Below are 22,773 nucleotides of genomic sequence, written 5' to 3'. Positions count from 1 at the left end.
GGATAAGTTACAAGGCCACAAAACTCTCTTAATGATAAAATGTTTGCCTGGTTGCTATAAATTTGTAATTTGTTTTCAGACACTGTTATAAAGCTGATAATGACAAATTTTACCAGTTTATTCACTTTAATGGAGATACAGGATTTTGGGGTTTCCTATTCCATTATTTTTTGCTGACATCATCTGATAATTTCTTCTTAATTTCTTAGAGTTACATTGACTCTAATTCCATAGTTGCCTAGACAAGAACCCATTACTTGTCTTTTGAGGAGAAACAGAGTGTGTTATAAAGAGAAAATATATCTGATTAAGGACTTACCCAAAATATAAAAAGAACACTTAAAACTCACCTAAAGATAATAACCAACCTAATTAAAAAATGGGGAAAAAATCTCAACAAAGGAGTTTTCTTCTTTGGATTCCTAACAATCTCCTAAACGGTTTTTAAAATTTGCATGCACAAATGTACACATACAAATAATAAAATGAAAAATGTGAATTAAAAAATACTGACACAATTTGTCTTCAGGGATTACAAATGAAATCAACAGTGGGATGCAACCAACACCTATTATACTGGCCAATTGCTAAAAAACTAACAATACCAAATGTCAAATATGCAGAACAACAGGACCTTCATTCATTGCCAGTGGAATGCAAAATGGTACAGCCACACAAGGCAGTTTGACAGTTTCTTACAAAACTAAATATATTTTTATCTTGAAATCCAGCAAACATACTAATAGATATTTACCCAAATGAGTTCAAAAGTTATGTACAAACAAAACTCACACATGAAATTTTAGAAAAGCTTTATCCATAATATCCCAAAGTGGAAACTACCAAGATATTCTTCAATAGGAGAACAAATAAACAAACTATAATAAAGCTATACAATGCAATATTTTCAGCTTTAAAAGAAATGAACTATCCATTCTTCAGCTGATGGATATTTGGGATCTTTCCATAATTTGTCTATCATTGGTAATGTTTCTATAAACATTGGGGTATGATGTATATATATGGAATATTATCCAGCCATTAAAAAGAATGAAAATTTGCCATTTACTGTGACATGGGTGGAGTTATAGAGGATAATGCTAAGTGAAATAAGTCAGGGAAAGATAAATACCATACGATTTCACTCATATGTGGAATTTAAGAAACAAAACAAATGAACCTGGGGGGAAAAAGAGAGGCAAACCAAGAAACAGACTCTTAACTATAGAGAAAAAACTGATGGTTACTGGAGGGGAGGTGGGCAGGGGGATGGGTTAAAGAGGTGATGGGTATTAAGGAGGGCACTTATTGTAATGAGCACTGATTGTTGTATGTAAGTGATGAATCACTGAATTCTACACCTGAATCTAATATTGCACTGTATGTTAACTGGCTGGAATTTAAATAAAACCTTGGAAAGAAAGAAAAAAAAAGAATTGAACTATCATGCCAAAGAAAGACATGGATGAACATTAACTACATATTTCTAGTGAAAGAAGTCAGTTTGACAAGACTGCATATTGTACAATTCCAATTATATGACATTCTGGAAAAAACAAAGCTATAAAGATAGTAAAAAGTTTGCCAGGGTTTTGGATAAAGAAGAAGAGTTGAGCAGGTTAAATGCCCAATGGCTAAATCTGGACAATATGAGCAACAAAAGAAAGTAATATTTAATTATAACCCAAAGTATAGGAAGATGGTGGCATAGGAAGATGCTGGACTCACTGCATGTCTTGCTGATCACATAGATTCCACCTACACCTGCCTAAATAACCCAGAAAACCACCAGAAGACTAGCAGAACGGAGTCTCCAGAGCCAAGCGCAGACGAGAGACCCACGGAAGAGGGTAGGAAGGGTGGAGAGGCGGTGTGCGCTCCACGGACTGGCGGGAGGGAGCTGGGGCAGAGGGGCAGCCCACCGGCCAAGCAGAGTCCCCGAGTCTGGCTTGCAAAAGCGGAGGGGCAAAAAGGAGTGTGTTCTGACAGCAAGCGGGACTTGACATCCGGAAGGTTATAAACTAACAGCTCTGCTCGGAGAACGGGAGGACTGGAGGACAACAGGAGAGAGAGTTGTTGAGCCCCGGACGACAGAGCTCAGCTTGGCAGGGAACAAAGGCGCTCGCCAGCACCATCTCTCTCATCCATCCACCAGCCAAAATCCCAAAGGGAACCAGTTCCTGCCAGGGAACTTGCACTGTGCAAACACCCAAAGCTGTGCTTCTGTGGATCCATCCCTCTGGCGGGTCTGACTCCCTCCCGGTGCCACAGAGCCCCTCCCAAAGCAGATCCCTGAAGGAAAAGCGAAGTGAGCCTGCCCCTTCCGCCCCCCGTGCACCTTGCCTATCCACCCCAGCTAATATGCCAGATCCCCAGCACCACGAGCCTGGCAGTGTGCAAGTAGCCCAGATGGGCCACGCCACCCCACAGTGAATCCCACCCCTAGGAGAGGGGAAGAGAAGGCACACACCAATCTGACTGTGGCCCCAGCAGTGGGCTGGGGGCAGACATCAGGTCTGACTGCAGCCCCGCCCACCAATGCAAGTTATTCAAGACAGCACAGGGGAAGTGCCCCCCAGTCCCGCACCACTCCAGGGACTATCCAAAATGACAAAACGGAAGAATTCCCCACAGAAAAACGTCCAGGAAATAACAACAGCTAACGAACTGATCAAAAGGGATTTAAACAATATAACAGAAAGTGAATTTAGAATAATAGTCATAAAATTAATTGCTGGGCTTGAAAACATTAAAGGACAGCAGAGAATCTCTTGCTGCAGAGATCAAGGGACTAAGGAACAGCCAGGAGGAGCTAAAAAATGCTATCAACGAGCTGCAAAATAAAATGGAGATGACTACAGCTCGGATTGAAGAGGCAGAGGAGAGAAGAGGTGAACTAGAAGATAAAATTATGGAAAAAGAAGAAGCTGAAAAAAGAGAGATAAAAAAATCCAGGAGTATGAGGGGAAAATTAGAGAAGTAAGTGACGCACAAAAGAGAAATAATATACGCATAATTGGTATTCCAGAGGAGGAAGAGAGAGGGAAAGGTGCTGAAGGTGTACTTGAAGAAATAATAGCTGAGAACTTCCCTGATCTGGGGAAGGAAAAAGGCATTGAAATCCAAGAGGCACAGAGAACTCCCTTCAGACAGAACTGGAATCTCGTAACTTGATCTTCTGCATGACACATCATAGTGAAACTGGAAAAATACAAGGATAAAAAGAAAATTCTGACAGCAGCTAGAGATAAACGTGCTCTGACATATAAAGGGAGACCTATAAGACTCATGACTGATCTCTCTACTGAAACTTGGCAGGCCAGAAAGGAATGGCAGGAGATCTTCAATGTGATGAACAGAAAAAAATATGCAGCCAAGAATCCTTTATCCACGAAGTCTGTCATTTAGAATAGAAGGAGAGATAAAGGTCTTCCCAAACAAACAAAAAATGAAGGAATTCATCACCACTAAACCAGCCCTACAAGAGATCCTAAAGGGGAGCCTGTGAGACAAAGTACCAGAAACATCACTACAAGCATGAAACCTACGGACATCACAAGGACTCTAAACCCATATCTTTCTATAATAACACTGAATGTAAATGGACTAAATGCGCCAACCAAAAGACATAGGGTATAAGAATGGATAAAAAAACAAGATCCATCTATTTGCTGTCTACAAGAGACTCATTTTAGACCTGAGGACACCTTCAGATTGAGAGGGAGGGGATAGAGAACTATTTATCATGGTACTGGAAGTCAAAAGAAAGCTGGAGTAGCCATACTTATATCAGACAAACTAGACTTTCAATTAAAGGCTGTAACAAGAGATGAAGAAGGGCATTATGTATAAATCACAGGGTCTATCCATCAGGAAGAGCTAACAATTATAATGTCTATGCGCCGAATACAGGAGCCCCAAAATATATAAAACAATTACAAACACAAGCAACCTTATTGATAAGAATGTGGTAATTGCAGGGGACTTTAACACTCCAGTTACAGAAATGGATAGATCATCTCAACACATGGTCAATAAAGAAACAAGGGCCCTGAATGACACATTGAATCAGATGGACTTGACAGATATATTTAGAACTCTGCATCCCAAAGCAACAGAATATACTTTCTTCTCAAGTGCACATGGAACATTCTCCAAGATAGATCACATACTGGGTCACAAAACAGCCCTTCACAAGTATACAAGAATTGAAATCATACCATGTATACTTTCAGACCACAATGCTATGAAGCTTGAAATCAACCACAGGAAAAAGTCGGGAAAACCTCCAAAAGCATGGAGGTTAAAGAACACCCTACTAAAGAATGAGTGGGTCAACCAGGCAATTAGAGAAGAAATTAAAAAATATGTGGAAACAAAAGAAAATGAAAATACAACAATCCAAACGCTTTGAGATGCAGCGAAGGCAGTCCTGAGAGGAAAATACATTGCAATCCAGGCCTATCTCAAGAAACAAGAAAAATCCCAAATACAAAATGTAACATCACATCTAAAGGAAATAGAAGCAGAACAACAAAGACAGCCTAAACCCAGCAGAAGAAGAGAAATAATAAAGACCAGAGCAGAAATAAACAATATAGAATCTAAAAAAACTGTAGAGCAGATCGACGAAACCAAGAGTTGGTTTTTTGAAAAAATAAACAAAATTGATAAACCTCTAGCCAGGCTTCTCAAAAAGAAAAGGGAGATGACCCAAATAGATAAAATCATTAATCAGAATGGAATTATTACAACCAATCCCTCAGAGATACAAGCAATTATCAGGGAATACTATGAAAAATTATATGCCAACAAACTGGACAACCTGGAAGAAATGGACAAATTCCTAAACACCCACACTCTTCCAAAACTCAATCAGGAGGAAATAGAAAGCTTGAACAGACCCATAACCAGCAAAGAAGTTGCATCAGTCATCAAAAACCTCCCAACAAAGAAGAGTCCAGGACCAGATGGCTTCCCAGGGGAGTTCTACCAGACATTTAAAGCAGAGAAAATACCTATCCTTCTCAAGCTAGTCAAAAAAATAGAAAGGGAAGGAAAACTTCCAGACTCATTCTCTGAAGCCAGTATTACTTTGATTCCTAAACCAGACAGAGACCCAGTATAAAAAGAGAACTACAGGCCAATATCCCTGATGAATATGGATGCAAAAATTCTCAATAAGATACTAGCAAATCGAATTCAACGGCATATAAAAAGAATTATTCACCATGATCAAGTGGGATTCATTCCTGGGATGCAGGGCTGGTTCAACATTTGCAAATCAATCAACGTGATACATCACATTAATAAAAGAAAAGAGAAGAACCATATGATCCTGTCAATCGATGCAGAAAAGGCCTTTGGCAAAATTCAGCATCCTTTCTTAATAAAAACCCTCGAGAAAGTCGGGATAGAAGGAACATACTTAAAGATCATAAAGGCCATTTATGAAAAGCCCACAGCTAACATGATCCTCAATGGGGAAAAACTGAGAGCTTTTTCTCTGAGATCAGGAACACCACAGGGATGTCCACTCTCACCGCTGTTGTTTAACATAGTGTTGGAAGTTCTAGTAGCAGCAATCAGACAACAAAAGGAAATCAAAGGAATCAAAATTGGCAAATGAAGTCAAGCTTTCACTTTTTTGCAGATGACATGATATTATACATGGAAAATCTGATAGACTCCACCAGAAGTCTACTAGAACTGATACATGAATTTAGCAAAGTTGCAGGATACAAAATCAATGTACAGAAATTAGTTGCATTCTTATACCCTAACAATGAAGCAACAGAAAGACAAATAAAGAAACTGATCCCATTCACAATTGCACCAAGAAGCATAAAATACCTAGGAATAAACCTAACCAAAGATGTAAAGGATCTGTATGCTGAAAACTATAGAAAGCTTATGAAGGAAATTGAAGAAGATATAAAGAAATGGAAAAACATTCCGTGCTCATGGATTGGAAGAATAAATATGTCAAAATGTCAATACTACCCAAAGCTATCTACACATTCAGTGCAATCCCAATCAAAATTGCACCAGATTTCTTCTCGAAACTAGAACAAGCAATCCTAAAATTCATATGGAACCACGAAAGGCCCCGAATAGCCAAAGTAATTTTGAAGAAGAAGACCAAAGCAGGAGGCATCACAATCCCAGACTTTAGCCTCTACTACAAAGCTGTCATCATCAAGACAGCATGGTATTGGCACAAAAACAGACACATAGACCAATGGAATAGAATAGAAACCCCAGAACTAGACCCACAAACGTATGGCCAACTAATCTTTGACAAAGCAGGAAAGAATATCCAATGGACAAAAAGACAGTCTCTTTAACAAATGGTGCTGGGATAACTGGACAGCAACGTGCAGAAGAATGAAACTAGACCACTTTCTCACACCATTCACAAAGATAAACTCAAAATGGATAAAGGACCTGAATGTGAGACAGGAAACCATCAAAACCCTAGAGGAGAAAGCAGGAAAAGACCTCTCTGATCTCAGCTGTAGCAATTTCTTACTTGACACATCCCCAAAGGCAAGGGAATTAAAAGCAAAAATGAACTACTGGGACCTTATGAAGATAAAAAGCTTCTGCACAGCAAAGGAAACAACCAACAAAACTAAATGGCAACCAACGGAATGGGAAAAGATATTTGCAAATGACATATCAGACAAGGGGCTAGTATCCAAAATCTGTAAAGAGCTCACCAAACTCCACACCTGAAAAACAAATAACCCAGTGAAGAAATGGGCAGAAAACATGAATAGACACTTCTCAAAAGAAGACATCCGGATGGTCAACAGGCACATGAAAAGATGTTCAACGTCGCTCCTCATCAGGGAAATACAAATCAAAACCACACTCAGATATCACCTCACGCCAGTCAGAGTGGCCAAAATGAACAAATCAGGAGAGTATAGACGCTGGCGAGGATGTGGAGAAATGGGAACCCTCTTGCACTGTTGGTGGGAATGCAAATTGGTGCAGCCACTCTGGAAAACAGTGTGGAGGTTCCTCAAAAAATTAAAAATAGACCTACCCTATGACCCAGCAATAGCACTGCTAGGAATTTACCCAAGGGATACAGGAGTACTGATGCATAGGGGCACTTGTACCCCAATGTTTATAGCAGCACTTTCAACAATAGCCAAATGATGGAAAGAGCCTAAATGTCCATCAACTGATGAATGGATAAAGAAATTGTGGTTTATATACACAATGGAATACTATGTGGCAATGAGAAAGAACGAAATATGGCCCTTTGTAGCAACGTGGGTGGAACTGCAGAGTGTGATGCTAAGTGAATAAGCCATACAGAGAAAGACAGATACCATATATTTTCACTCTTATGTGGATCCTGAGAAACTTAACAGAAACCCATGTGGGAGGGGAAGGAAAAAAAAGAGGTTAGAGTGGGAGAGAGCCCACGCATAAGAGACTGTTAAAAACTGAGAACAAACTGAGGGTTGATGGGGGGTGGGAGGGAGGGTAGGGTGGGTGATGGGTATTGAGGAGGGCACCTTTTGGGATGAGCACTGGGTGTTGTATGGAAACCAATTTTACAATAAACTTCATATATTGAAAAAAATGACTAAAATTTAAAAAGAGAAAAAAAAAATAACGAAAATATAAAATAAATATCCATGTGTCAATACTGATAAAAGTAAATAATTGAATAAATAAATAAATGAAGAAGAGACAGAATAATTCCAAATAATTTATGTAAATATTCCACTCTCAAGGTGAAGAAGCATAACTCCCCATTGCATAAGTACAGATTACAAATAGCAAATTCCTGTCCAGTATGGAAAGGGGGAAAAAGAATAAACTACACAGTGTTTAAACTTGGCAAACAGTAACTCAACGTCAACGTCAACAGTGAGAAATCATGTGGATAGTATCTAATTTTGATATAATGTAATAATTTATTTTGTGGTCTTTCTCTCAAAACCACAGAATTATAGTCTATTCATGAGAAAAAATTTAATAGAGGGGCATCCTACAAAATATCTTATTAGTACCCCCCTCAAAACTGATAGGATTATCAAAAATAAGTAAAGTCTGTAAAAGTGTATAGTCAAGAGGTGCATATGAGACAAGATTATTAAGTGTAACATATATGTTAGATGAGGTTATGCAACAGAAAGGAACATTAAGTACAAATTAAAGAAATAGGATTAAAGATATGGCCTTTACTTAATGTATGAATACTGGTTCATTAATTGTAAGAAGTGTACCACAGTAATGTAAGATGTTAACAAGGAAAACCAGGTGTAGGGTATCTGAAAACTCTCTGCACTATCTTCTTAACTTTTCTGTAAATGTAAAATGGTCCTCGAAATTAAAGTCTCTTAAGAAAAAGAAAATGGACAGTGAAGAAAATGAGAAAATGGGAAATTAATCAGATTTGTATTCAAGTTTTGGCTCTGCCACTTACCTGATATATGAGCTTCTCTGGGATCAATTTTTTTCATCTGAAATAGAAGCAGCTGTATAACCTATTTGATGCAGTTACTATAAGTCTTTAATGAGACAATGCATGGAGTATAAAAAATATTGTGCCTGGAATATACTATATATTTTTGCTACACCATTTGAAAGTAAGTTCAAACAACATTACTCTTCACTATAAATATTTCAGTGTGTATTTTTTAAGAGCAGAAACATTATTGTAACTAATCCCTATACAATTATCAAATTCAGAACATTTAATATTGAGTTGTCTCAATTATGTCTTTTAAATCACCTTTTAAAAATATTCCATGGTCTAGTCCAGTGTCATTTATTACATTTAGTTGTCATGTCTATTTAGCCTACTTTAATCTGGAGCAGATCCTCAGACTTTCTTTGCTTTTATTGAAACTTTTGAAGAATCTGGAGCATTGTTTTGTAAAAGTTTAATTTGGGTTTAATTTAATTTGGGTTAATTAATTAACCAAATTAATTAATTTTAATTTAATTTCGGTTTATCTAGTTATTTCCTCAAACTTTTTTTAACTTAAAGTTTTTATCCAAAATATGCCTGAATAATAATTATTCAGTCAATAGCCAAATAGTTGACTTCTGGGGGAAAAAATCAGCCTTAGACCTCTGTTTTTATTCCTGCTTCCCAGAGACCATTTCTGTTAACTATTTTGGATTTCTTCAGGTTTAACTCCATATCTCTAAAGGACATGTTTATATTGATTTTTCAGGTTTGGTATTCTCAGTTAATTGTCATGATCAAAGATGAGAATTTAACTCTTTTTTACATATCCCCTTGCTATCATCATATGTTTGCACATATTATCTTCCATTCTGACACTGTGAAAATATTTTTGTTATGAATTTTCTGTTAATATTATTATGACTATTAAGCACTATTCACAACTTAGTTATGTGGCAATTTTTTTATATAACTTTTTGTATTTTCTGGAGTTAATGCTTTTCCTGGCCTTTTAAAGCTTTCTATGTGTTTACCACCAAAATATCTTCAAGGTTGCTCCTAGTTGTGTAATCTCCACTGGTATTTTTAAGCACAATATAAATTTTATGTATTCCATTTTCTAAAGAAATGCTTTTGATCTGCTCTAATCTGGACTGGTTTCCCTCTATTGCTAGTGCTGTCTTTCTCTAGAACCAACATCTTGAGAATGTTCCCTTTTCTCTTTTTTGTGTTGCATCTTCTGTTTACGTATGTTTACTTTTAAAAGAATTTAGTTCTTCATTTAATCAGGGCATGTCCTGAGAATTGGGTCCATCAGGTAATGTTTTGAAACCTTGAATGTATCAAAACAGATTTGTTCTACCCCTGAATAATAATTTAGCTGAAATAGGATTTTAGGCTGGAAATAATTTACACTCAGAATTTTGAAGGCATTTCTCCAATGCCTTCTTATGGCTTTGGAAATTCCTTTACTCTTCCAAATCTTTTTTATTTTAAGTTTATTTATTTTATTTATTTATTTTAAGGGAGAGTGTGCAAGAGTGGGGGAGGGGTAGTGAGAAAGGAAGAGAGGGAAGGGCAGGTAGAGAAGGAGAGAGAGAATCCCAAGCAGACTCTGAGCTGTCAGCACAGAGCTTGTTGTGGAGGTCAATCCCACAAACTGTGAGATCATGACCTGAGCCAAGACCAAGAATCAGATGTTTAACCAACTGAACCACCCAGGCACCACTCTATTTTGAATCTTCATCTTTGTATGATCTCTGTATTTTACCCTTTCTGGAAAATTTTTATTTTATTTTTCCCTCAGCTTTATTGAAGTGTATTTGGCAAATAAAATTTCATATTTAAGGTGTACAACGTGATGATTTGATTTATGTATACATGGTAATATGATTACACAATCAAGTTAACACATCCATCACCTCGGAAGTTAAGATTTTGTATGTGTGTTGAGATCACCTAAGATCTGTTTCCTTAGTGGGATGCCTGCGTGGCTTAGTTGGTTAAGTGTCCAACTCTTGATTTCAGCTCAGGTCATGATCTCATAGTTTGTGAGATTGAAGTTTGCTTTGGGCTCCATTTTTTTTTAATTTTTTTTAAGTTTATTTATTTTTGGGACAGAGAGAGACAGAGCACGAATGGGGGAGGGTCAGAGAGAGAAGGAGACACAGAATCTGAAACAGGCTCCAGGCTCCCAGCTGTCAGCACAGAGCCCCACGTGGGGCTCGAACTCATGGACCGCGAGATCATGACCTGAGCCAAAGTCGGCCGCTCAACCGACTGAGCCACCCAGGAGCCCCTTTGGGCTCCATTTTAAGAGCAGCATGGAGCCTGCTTGGGAGTCTCTCTCTTCTCTCTCTCTTTTATGCATCCATTTATCTATTACTAGGTACTCAAATTGTTTCTATTTCTTGGTGATTATGAATAATGCTGCAGTGAACATGGGAGTGCAGATATCACTTCAAGATATTGATTTCATATCCAGATGTGGGATTGCTGGATCATATCATTAGTTCTATTTTTTTTAATGCTTATTTTTGAGAGAGAGAGAAGAGGGAGAGAGAGAGATCATGAGTAGGGGAGGGGCAGAGAGGGACAGAGGAACAGAATCCAAAGCAGGCTCCAGACTCTGAGCTGTCAGCACAGAGCCTGACGTGGGGCTCGAATTCAGGAACTGTGAGATCATGACCTGAGCTGAAGTTGGACACTCAACCAACTGAGCCATTTGGGCACCCCTCATAGTTCTATTTTTAATGTTTTGAGGAACTTCCATACTTCTATCCATAGTGACTGCACCAATTTATGTTTCCATCAACAGTGCAAAAGGATCCCCATTCTCCACATTCTCACCAACACTTGTTATCTTTTGTGTTTTTGATAATACCCATCCTAACAGGCATGAGGTGATATCTCATTGTGGCTTTGATTTGCAATTCTCTGGTGATTAGTGACACTGAGTACGTTCCATTTGGATGTCTTCTTTGGAAAAATGTCTATTCAGTTTCTCTGCCTATTTTTAATCAGACTTTTTTTGCTATAATGTATGAGTTCCTTAAATATTTTGGATAATAACCTCTAACCAGGTATGTGGTTTGCAAATCTTTTCTCCCATTCTATATATTTCCTTTTCATTTTGTTGGCTGTTTCCTTTGCTGTATAGAGCTTTTTAGTTTGATTTAGTTCCTCTTGATATGTTTTTTTATTGCCAATGCTTTTGGTGTCATATCTAAAAAAGATTATTGCCAAGGCCAATGTCAAGGAGTTTTTTCCTATGTTTTTTTCCAGGAGTTTTATGGTTTCAGGTCATACATTCAAGTTTTTAACCTATTTTCTTTTGTGATGGTGTAAGGGTCTAATTCTTTTTTTCTTTTTCTTTTTTCTTTCTTTCTTTCATCTTTGCATGTGGACATCCAGTTTTCACCCATGCCATTTATTTTTTTAATTTTTTCAGATGATTTTTTAATTTGTAAATATTGTACAAATTTTAATAACTTAAATTGTATACACAACAAAATAAAGACTTGCATTAATGACTGGTGGAGTTGGTGTCATGGGATCAGTGTGCTGGGCTTCTTTTTCTTGCTCAGGCTGTAGACTTGAGAATCCCTAGGGGTGGAGGTTTGTTTAGATAAGCCATTAAGCTATTATGAAGATATCCCCATTTTCCATATGAAGAAACTGAACTCCAAAAAGGTTAAGCACCCTGTCTTAGGTCAGAGGACAAGTAGGGGAGTCAGGATCTGAACCTTGTCTGTAACTAGTTTGTTTGATGCCCCCCACCATTTACTGAAGTGACTATCCACTTCCCACTGGATATTCCTGACACACTTTTCAAATATTATTTGACTATATATGTTTGGATTTATTTCTGGGCTCTAGGTTCTGCTCCATTGGTTTATGTGTTTGTTTTTATGCAAGTACCACACTGTTTTGACTACTACAGCTTAGTAATATAGTTTGAAATGAGGAAGTGTGATGACTCCAGTTTGTTCTTGTTTTTCAAGGTTATTCTGGCTATTTTGTGGTTCCATGCAAATTTTAGAATTATTTTTTCTTTCTCTGAAAAATGTGATTGGGATTTTAATGGAGATTGCCTTGAATACATAGGTGACTTTGGACCGCATGGACATTTTAATAATATTGATTTTCCCAATCTATGAACATGGAGTATCTTACATGTATTTGTGTCTTCTTTAATTTATTTCATCAATGTCATAGTTTTCAGTATATGATATTTTATCTCCTTGGTTAAATTTATTCCAAAGTACTTTATTGCTTTTGATGCTATTGTAAGAGATTATTTTCTTAGTTTCTTTTTCAGGTAATTTCTTGTCAGTGTATGGAAATGCAATTGATTTTCGTGTGTTTATTTGTATCCTACAACTTCAGTGAATTTATTGATTAGTTCTAAATGTATTTGTGTGTGCGTGTGTGTGTGTGTGTGTGTACTCTAGTTTTTTTTTATGTATAAGATCACATCATCTGCAAACAATGACAGTTTAGCAAACAATGACAGTTTATTTATTTAAATGTTTGTTTACTTTTGAGACAGAGAGACAGTACAAGCGGAGGAGGAACAGAGAGAGGGGGGAACAGAGGATCAGAAGCAAGCCCTGTGCTGACAGCAGAGAGCGTGATATGGGGCTCAAGCTTGCAAACCACAAGATCATGACCTGAGCCAAAGTCAGACACTTAACCAACTGAGCCACCTAGGCGTCCCAACAATGACAATTTTAATTCATACTTTCTGGTAAAGATAGCTTTTTCTTGCTTAATTGTTCTGGCTAGAGCTTCTAATACCATATTGGTTGCAAGTGATGAGTAGCAACCTTTGAATTCTCCTATGAAACCCTCTAGTCCTAGACTTCTACTTGTTGGGAGATTTTTTTTTTATTACTGAGTCAGTCTCCTTCCTTGATATTAGTTCATATTTTCTATTTATTTTTTATTTGTTTGTTTGTTTATTTATTTATTTACTTATTTATTTAGAGAGTTAGAGAGAGAGGAAGTGAGGAAGAGGCAGAGAGAGAAGGAGAGAGAGACTCCCAAGCAAGTTCTGTGATGTCAGCCTAGAGCCCGACATGGGGCTTGAATCCATGAACAGTGAGATCATGACCTGAGCCAAAATTAAGAGTAAGATGCTCAACTGACTGAGCTACCCAGGTGTCCCCACTTTTTAAACTTTATTTATTTATTTTGAGAGAGAGAGAGAGAGACCAGATTTTCTATTTCTTCATGATTCAGTCTTGGTAACTTGCATGTTCTTATGAATTTATTCATTTCTTCTAGGTTATCCTATTTGTTTCAGGTATAATTGTATATGGTACTCTCTTTTGATACTTTTTTATATCTGTGGTTTCTATTGTAAAGTCTCCTCTTTCACTTATTTTACTATTATTATTTTTTAATTTTTATATAATTTATTTTTTAATTTATATCCAAGTTATTTAGCATATAGTGCAACAATGATTTCAGGACTAGATTCCTTAATTCCCCTTGCCCATTTAGCCCAACCCCCTCCCACAACCCCTCCAGCAACCCTCTGTTTCTTCTCCATATTTAAAAATCTCTTATGTTTTTGTTCCCCTCCATGTTTTTATATTATTTTTGCTTCGCTTCCCTAATGTTCATCTGTTTTGTATCTTAAAGTCCTCATATGAGTGAAGTGATATGATATTTGTCTTTCTCTGACTGACTAATTTTGCTTAGCATAATACCCTCTGGTTCCAATCATGTAGTTGCAAGATTTCATTGTTTTTGATTGCTAAGTAATACTCCATTGTGTGTGTGTGTGTGTGTGTGTGTGTGTACTATATCTTCTTTATCCATTCATCCATCGATGGACATTTGGGATCTTTCCATACGTTGGCTATTGTTGATAGTGCTGCTTAAACATTGAGGTGCATGTGCCCCTTTCAAACAGCATACCTGTATCCCTTGGATAAATACCTAGTGGTGCAAAGCTGAGTCGTAGAGTACTTCTACTTTTAATTTTTTTGAGGAACCTCCATACCATTTTCCAGAGTTGCTGCACCAGTTTTCATTCCCACCAGCAGTGCAAAAGAGACACTCTTTCTCTGCAACATCGCCAACATCTGTTGTTGCCTGAGTTGTTAATGTTAGCTATTCTGCCAGGTGTGAGGTGGTATCTCATGATGGTTTTGATTTATATTTCCCCATGATGAGTGATGTTGAGCATTTTTTCATGATTCTGTTGGCCATCTGGATGTCTTCTTTGGAGAAGTGTCTATTTATGTCTTTTTTTCATTTCTTCACTGGATTATTTGTTTTTTGGGTGTTGAGTTTGAAAAAGTTCTTTATAGATTTTGGATACTAACCCTTTATCTGATATGTCATTTGAAAATATCTTCTCCCATTCCATTGGTTGCCTTTTAGTTTTGCTGATAGATTCCTTCGCTGTGTGGAAGCTTATTATTTTGATGAGTTCCTAATAGTTCATTTTTGCTTTGGTTTCCTTGCCTCTGGAGACGTGTTGAGTAAGAGGTTGCTGCAGCCAAGATCAAAGAGGTTTTTGCCTGCTTTCTCTTTGAGGATTTTGATGGCTTCCTGTCTTACATTGAGGTCTTTCATCCATTTTGAGTTTATTTTTGTGTATGGTGTAAGAAAGTGGTCCAGGTTCATTTTTCTGCATGTCGCTGTCCAGTTTTCCCAGCACCACTTGCTGAAGAGAATGTCTTTATTCCATTGGATATTCCATTGGCCATATGTTTGTGGGTCCATTTCTGGGTTCTCTATTCTGTTCCATTGATCTAAGTGTCTGTTTTAGTGCCAGTACCATACATCTTGATGATTACAGCTTTGTAATAGAGCTTGAAGTCTGGGATTGTGATGCCTACTGCTTTGGTCTTCTTTTTCGAGATTGCTTTGGCTATTCAGGCTCTTTTCTGGTTCCATATAAATTTTAAGAATGTTTATTCTAGCTCTGTGAATAATGCTGTTGTTATTTTGATAGGTATTGCATTGATACAATGCATTGCATTGTAGATTGCTTTGGGTAGTATTGACATTTTAACAATATTTGTTCTTCCTATCCAGGACCATGGAATCTTTTCCCATTTTTTTTGTGTCTTCTTCAATTTCTTTCATAAGTCTTCTATAGTTTTCATTGTATAGATTTTTCACCTCTTTGGTAAGATTTATTCCTATGGTTTTTGGTGCAATTGTAAATGGGATCGATTTCTTGATTTCTCTTTCTCTTGCTTAATTGTTGGTGTATAGGAATGCAACTGATTTCCGTGCATTGATTTTATATCCTTCCACTTTGCTGAATTCATGGATCAGTTTCAGCAGTTTTTTGATGGAATCTTTTGGGTTTTCCATATAGAATATCGTGTCATCTGTGAAAAGTCAAAGTTTGACCTCTTTCTGTCTGATTTGGATGCCTTTTATTTCTTTGTGCTGTCTGATTGCTGAAGCTAAAACTTCCAATATTATGTTGAATAACAGTGGTGAAAGTGGACACCCCTGTCTTGTCCCTGACCTGAAGGGGAAAGCTCTCAGCTTTTCCCCATTGAGGATGATAGTAGTGTCAGGTTTCTTATATGGGTTTTATGATGTTTAGGTATGTTCCTTCTATCTCTACCTTTCTTGAGGGGTTTTATCAAGAAATGATGCTGTATTTTGTCAAATGCTTTCTCTGCATGTATTGAGAAGAACATGTTTCTTGTCTTTTCCTTATTGATGTGATGAATCACATTGATTTTTTTTTTGTGGGTATTGAACCAGTCCTGCATCCCACGGATAAATCCCATTTTCTCGTGTTGAATAATTCCTTTAGTGTAATGTTACATTCAGTTGGCTAATACCTTGTTGAGGATTTTTGCATCCATGTTCATAAGGGAAATTGGTCTATAGTTCTCCTTTCACTGGAGTCTTTGCCTGGTATGGAATCAGGGTAATGCTGGCTTCATAGAAAGAGTTTGGAAGTTTTCCTTCCATTTCTATTTTTTGGAACAGCTTCAAGAGAATAGGTGTTAACTCTTCCTTAAATGTTTGGTAGAATTCCCCTAAAGCCATCTGGCCCTGGACTCTTGTTTTTTTGGCAGAGTTTTGATTACTAATTCGATTTCCTTACTGATTATGGGTCTGTTCAAATTTTCTATTTCTTCCTGGTTCAGTTTTGGTGTGTATATGTTTCTAGGAATTTGTCCATTTCTTCCATATTGCCCATTTTATTGGTCTATAATTGCTCATAATATTCTGTTATTATTGTTTTTATTTCTGCTGTGTTGGTTGTGATCTCTCCTCTTTCATTCTTGATTTTATTTATTTGGGTCCTTTCCTTTTTCTTTTTGATCAAACTGGCTAGTGGTTTATCAATTTTGTTAATTCTTTCAAAGAACCAGCTTCTGGCTTCATTGATCTGTTATACTGTTTGTTTTGTTTTTGTTTTTGGTTTTGGTTTTGGTTTTGACAACATTGATTTCTCCTCTAATCTTTATTTCCTGTCTTCCACTGTTTTGGGTTTTATTTGCCATTCTTTTTCCAGCCCTTTAAGGTGTAAGGTTAGATTGTGTACCTGAGACCTTTCTTCTTTCTTTAGGAGGCCTGGATTGCTATATACTTTCCTTTTATGACCGCCTTTGCTGTGTCCCAAAGGTTTTGGACTGTGGTGTTATCATTTTCACTGGTTTCCATGCATTTTTTTTAAATTTCCTCTTTAACATCTTAGCCCATTCATTCTTTAGTAGAATGTTCTTTAGTCTGCAAGTATTTGTTATCATTCCAAAGTTTTTCTTGTGGATTATTTCTCGTTTCATAGCATTGTGGTCTGAAAATATGCATGGTATGATCTCAATCTTTTTGTACTTGTTGAGGGCTGATTTATGTCTCAGTATGTGATCTATTCTGGAGAACATTCTGTGCACACTGGGGAAGAATGTGTATATCGCTGCTTTAGGATGAAATGTTCTGAATTATCTGTTAAGTCCATCAGATCTAGTGTGTCATTCAAAGCCTTTGTTTCCTTGTTGATTTTCTGTTTAGTTGATCTGTCCATTACTGTGGGTGGGGTGTTGAAGTCCCCTACTATTATGTTATTGTTATAAATGAGTTTCTTTATGTTTGTGATTAATTGATTTATATATTTGGGTGCTCTCACATTTGGAGCATAAATGTTTACAATTGTTAGGTCTTCTTAGTTGATAGATCCCTTAATTATGACATAATGTCCTTCTTCATATCCCGTTACAGTCTTTTTTTTCAAAGTCTAGATTGTCTGGTATAAGTATGGCTACTCCGGCTTTCTTTTGGTGACCATTAACATGATAGGTTGTTCTTCATCCCCTTACTTTCAATCTGAAGGTACCTTTAGGTCTAAAGTGGGTCTTTTGTAAACAGCATATAGGTGGATCTTGTTTTCTTAGCCATTCTGTTACCTTATGTATTTTGATTGAAGCATTTAGTTAATTGATGTTTAGAGTGAGTACTAAAAGTTATGAGTGTATTGCCATTATATTTGTTGTAGAGTTGGAGTTTCCAGTGGTGTTCTCTGGCCCTTTCTAGTCTTCACTGCTTTTGGTCTTTCTTTTTTTCTTTCTTTCTTTCTTTCTTTCTTTCTTTCTTTCTTTCTTTCTTTCTGTTTTCTCCCCTCAGAGAGTCCCCCTTAAAACTTCTTGCAGGGCTGGTTTAGTGATCACAACTCCTTTAATTTATGTTTGTCTGGGAGACTTTTTATCTCTCCTTCTATTTTGAATTCTTTATCCTTGCTGGATAAAGAATTCTTGGCTGCATATTTTTCTGATTCAGCTGGTTGAATGTATCCTGCCACTCCTTTCTGGCCTGCCAAGTTTCTGTGGATAAGTCTACTGCAAACCAGATCTGTCTTCTCTTGTAGGTTAAGGACTTTTTTCCCTTGTTACTTTCATTATTCTTTCCTTACCTGAATATTTTGTGAATTTGACTATGATATGCCTTGTTGATGGTCGGTTTTTGTTGAATCTAATGGGAGTTCTCTGTGCTTCCTGGATTTTGATGTCTGTGTCTTTCCCCAGGTTAAGGATGTTTTCTGCTATGATTTGCTCACATAGCCCTTCTACCCCCTTTTCTCTGTCTTCATCTTCTGGGACCCCTATGATTCTGATGTTCCTTTTTAATGAGTCACTGATTTCTCTCATTGTTAAATTGTGCTCTTTTGCCTTAGTATCCCTTTTTTCTGCTTCATTATTCTCCATAAGTTTGTCCTCTCTATAACTGATTGACTGCTCTGCCTCATCCATCCTTGCCACCGTGGCAATCATTTGAGATTGCAGCTCAGTTATAGCATTTTTATTTCATCCTGATTAGTTTTTACTTCTTTTATCTCTGCAGATAGGGATTCTAATCTATTTTCCACTCCAGCTAGTATTCTTACTTATTATTGTGATTCTCAATTCTGGTTCAGACATCTTGCTTATGTCTGTGTTGATTAAGTCCCTGGCTGTCATTTCTTTCTGCTCTTTGTTTTTGTGTGAATTCCTTCATTTCTTCATTTTGAAAGAAGAAAAGGGATTAATAAGGCAAAAACAATTTAATTTAAAAAATTAAAAACAACACACACACACACACACAAATCTAATAAGTGTTGCTAGATTCTAGGTGTGTTTTGGTGTGGTTGTTGAAAGGAGCTTGATAGATTAGAGAATAAAGGGAAAGATAAGAAAAGAAAAAAAGGAAAACTTGAAAATTTGAAAAAAAATGAATACAATGTTAGAATAAAATGAAATGATGGAAGTGATGTAGAATTTGAAAAAAATCACAAAAAGGTAAAAAATGTAGTAGAAAAATTAATGAAAAATATTTTTAACAAAAAATGAAAATAAAAATAAATTTTTTCTCTTTCTGTATTCAAGAAAAAGAAAATAAATGAAAAAGAAAAAAAATTGAATAGTTGAACCAGCGAATAGAGTGAAATATGATTGAAATTACATCATTTTCCCTTAGATGTCAAACTATGAAGCACTTTATAGTCCATAACCTAAGCAGGTGGAGAGATTTGTGGTGTTCCTGAAGAGTGAGATTGACCCAGTTGTGCAAGGCTGATTGTAGCGTCTCCATTATCCACTAAATGGTGCTGCTTAGCTTACTGGAGTGGAATGTTGTGGCGCTTGTGGGTGTGTATGTGCGTGTGCAGGAGGGGTCACCCAGCTACCCAGTCTCTAGTATTGGAACTCTGTTCTCCCCAATCAACAATTGTGTATGCCTCCTTTGTATCCAGCGTCCATCCACTCACTTTTACACTGTCTGTGACCAAGCTATCTGGTTGTCAGGCGGCACCTCCCTCCTGAGTTTTATCTCAGATGGGACCATGTTTCACAAACCCTCACTCTGAGAGACTGGAGCTTTGACCCACTCAGACCTTCTGGGCCAGGGTCTCACCAAGCAATGGCCGGGTGCCTGCTGCACTCAGGAACATTTGCGGAACCATGCTGCTGCCGATGCCCAGAGACTGCAGATGGGTGCCAGCCCCCCCTCAAAAGAGTTCACACGATTATGTAGCAACAGCACTTCAGGGATTATGGTAAGTCACAACATACATCTGGCACCAGCCTTCCCCCTTAACGTCCTTGTTCCAGCACCAGAAAATGTGGTTATTCTCTGGGGTCTGCTGGGACCTTAGGCTGCGGGGTGGCTACACAGCCTCTACCAAATGTCCTCCCAGCAAGAGAACTGCCTCTCCTTGTGTGGCCTGAGGATCCCTAGACCTCACTCTCTGCTCTTGGGGATTTTCCCTTTCCAACAGAGCACCACCAGTTATTGAGCTCTGGAGTTTCAGATTCGGTGCTCCCCCTGTTTACAGAGTCTTAACAGAATTTAAACCTTCTCCTTTCTCCTTTCTCCCTTTTTGTTTCGTCCTTGTGGCTATTTCCACTTTTCCCTGTCTTTCCAGTTGCTCTTGGGGGGGGGGGGAGATGCTTTTCCTGTACTCTCCCACTGTCTCTATCCTCTCTCTGCAAGCAAAAACAGCTCCCTGCCTTCCACAGCTTCTCTCTCCCCCAGTTCACCTCTTTGTCCTGCATACCTGCTGAGTTCTGTCGTTCAGGTTGTGCAGATTGTTGTGTTAGTCCTCAATAAGTTTTCTAAGTGTGCAGGATGGTTTAATGTTGATCTGCTGTATTTCATGGATGTGAGATGCAAAAAAAACAAAAACAAAAAAAAAAAAACCTCAGCTTATCTTTGATGCCAGTTGCTCCTCACCCAAGAGTCTCCTGCATGGAAACATTTCTCAGGAGAGATTCTTCTGTTTAGAGACCCCACTTCCCTGAAATTGTCCTAGTGCTGCTGAGTTTGGTGAGCTTGGTTTCTTCTTAGGAAAACAATTGTCTGGGAGGAGGGTGATAAGGGTGAGCTACAGAAAGTTAACATTTCTTTTGCATGCAGAAAGATGGTCAGGAGGAAAGATGTAGTTTCAAAATAATTAGAGGTAACTTTGATGAAGCATAAAGGCTTATTACTGTACCTGACAGCTTTTTGGTAATCATGCTGTTTCTTTTTGTCTTGGATGCTCCTTGTCCCTTTGCTTTCAAGGCTGGACCGCTTCCATCCTCCCACTACATTTTTCTACGACTAATCTGTCCCTATATCAAACATAAGCTGAGATGGGGTATTTCATTTAAGAAAAAACTCCCAGGGCATTTGACTTCTGTTTTATATTAGTCCAGTCTCTTGAACTTCTTTGTTTAACTCTCCTGTTCCCCTCTAGTGGCATCCCCATCTCCTTTGCTTACATTCAACCCCTATTCTTGCAGGCTGGTACTTATGTTCCAACCTTTCCTCATCCTCTATGTTCAGCCAAACTCCATCAATGTATGTCCAGTTACACCTCCACCTCTTCCAGGAAACTCTCCATGATCCCTTCAACCCCAAATGTTTCTTCCTCACTCTGATTTTTTGTAACACTTTGATTTTTTCATCAGATATCAAATTGTGCAGGTAAAACTCTGTCATATTATTTCCTTTATTTATAAGTAAATGTTTTATGTTTTTGCTCAACTACAAATTCTTAGCAGGTGAAGACTATGTATCTCCCTTCTTGTGTAACCTACACAGCACCTAGCACAATGCTAGGCATGTAGCTTTGTGCATGTTTGTTGACTCAATAACTAACTTATTCGTTAGTATGCTATCTGTCCATTTTTCTAAAAAATCTATGTGTATATGAAGTAGTGCTTCAATTTCTTAGACTGTGTTTGGTATAAAAATCAATTTGTGAAACTGTGTGAACTGTACATGGATGAAAACATCAATGGGCAACAATTTATACATTTCCTCATTCTTGGGCTTACCTGCTTTTATGGTAAAACCTAAATATTTGGATTTTTTTGACAGACATTTAAAAAAATATTTGTAGTATTTATTTATTATTTTTAAAACATAATTTATTGTCAGATTGGTTCCATACAACACCCAGGGCTCATCCCAACAAGTGCCCTCCTCAGTGCCCATCGCCCACTATTCCCTCTCTCCCAACCCCTGAAGACCCTCAGTTTGTTCTCAGTATCCAAAAGTCTCTTATGGTTTGCCTCCCTCCCTCTCTGTTTATAACTATTTTTTCCCCTTCCCTTCCCCCATGGTCTACTGTTCAGTTTCTTAAGATCCATATATGAGTAAAAACATATGGTATCTGTCTTTCTCTGACTGACTCATTTCACTTAGCATACTACCCTCCAGTTCCATCCATGTTACTACAAATGGCATGATTTCATTCTTTCTCATTGCCAAGTAGTATTCCATTGAATATATAAACCACAATTTCTTTATCCATTCATCAGTTGATGGACATTTAGGCTCTTTCCATAATTTGGCTATTGTTGAAAGTGCTGCTATAAACATTGGGGTACAAGTGCCCCTATGCATCAGCACTCCTGTATCCCTTGGGTAAATTCCTAGCAGTGCTATTGCTGGGTCATAGGGTAGATCTATTTTTAATTTTTTGAGGAACCTCCACACTGTTTTTCAGAGAAGCTGCACCAATTTGCATTCCCACCAACAGTGCAAGAGGGTTCCTGTTTCCCCACATCCTCGTCAGCATCTATAGTCTCCTAATTTGTTCCTTTTAGCCACTCTGACCAGCATGAAGTGGTATCTCAGTGTGGTTTTGATTTGTATTTCCCTGATGAGGAGTGATGTTGAGACTCTTTTCATGTGTCTGTTTGCCATCTGGATGTCTTCTTTAGAAAAGTTGACAGACATTATTTAAGGGAAAATGAAACTGTCCACAAATATAGCTTTTAAGATGCTTGTAGGCAAAAACAGAGTGATTGGAGAGTAATGGGGGAAATGCAAAGTACATCTATGTCTGGATTGAGAACCTCTGAGCAACAGAGGAAGAATCC

This window comes from Panthera leo, chromosome E2, assembly GCF_018350215.1.
Source record: "Panthera leo isolate Ple1 chromosome E2, P.leo_Ple1_pat1.1, whole genome shotgun sequence".
Classification (NCBI taxonomy): Eukaryota; Metazoa; Chordata; class Mammalia; order Carnivora; family Felidae; genus Panthera; species Panthera leo.
Note: the sequence above shows the minus strand (reverse complement) of the source record.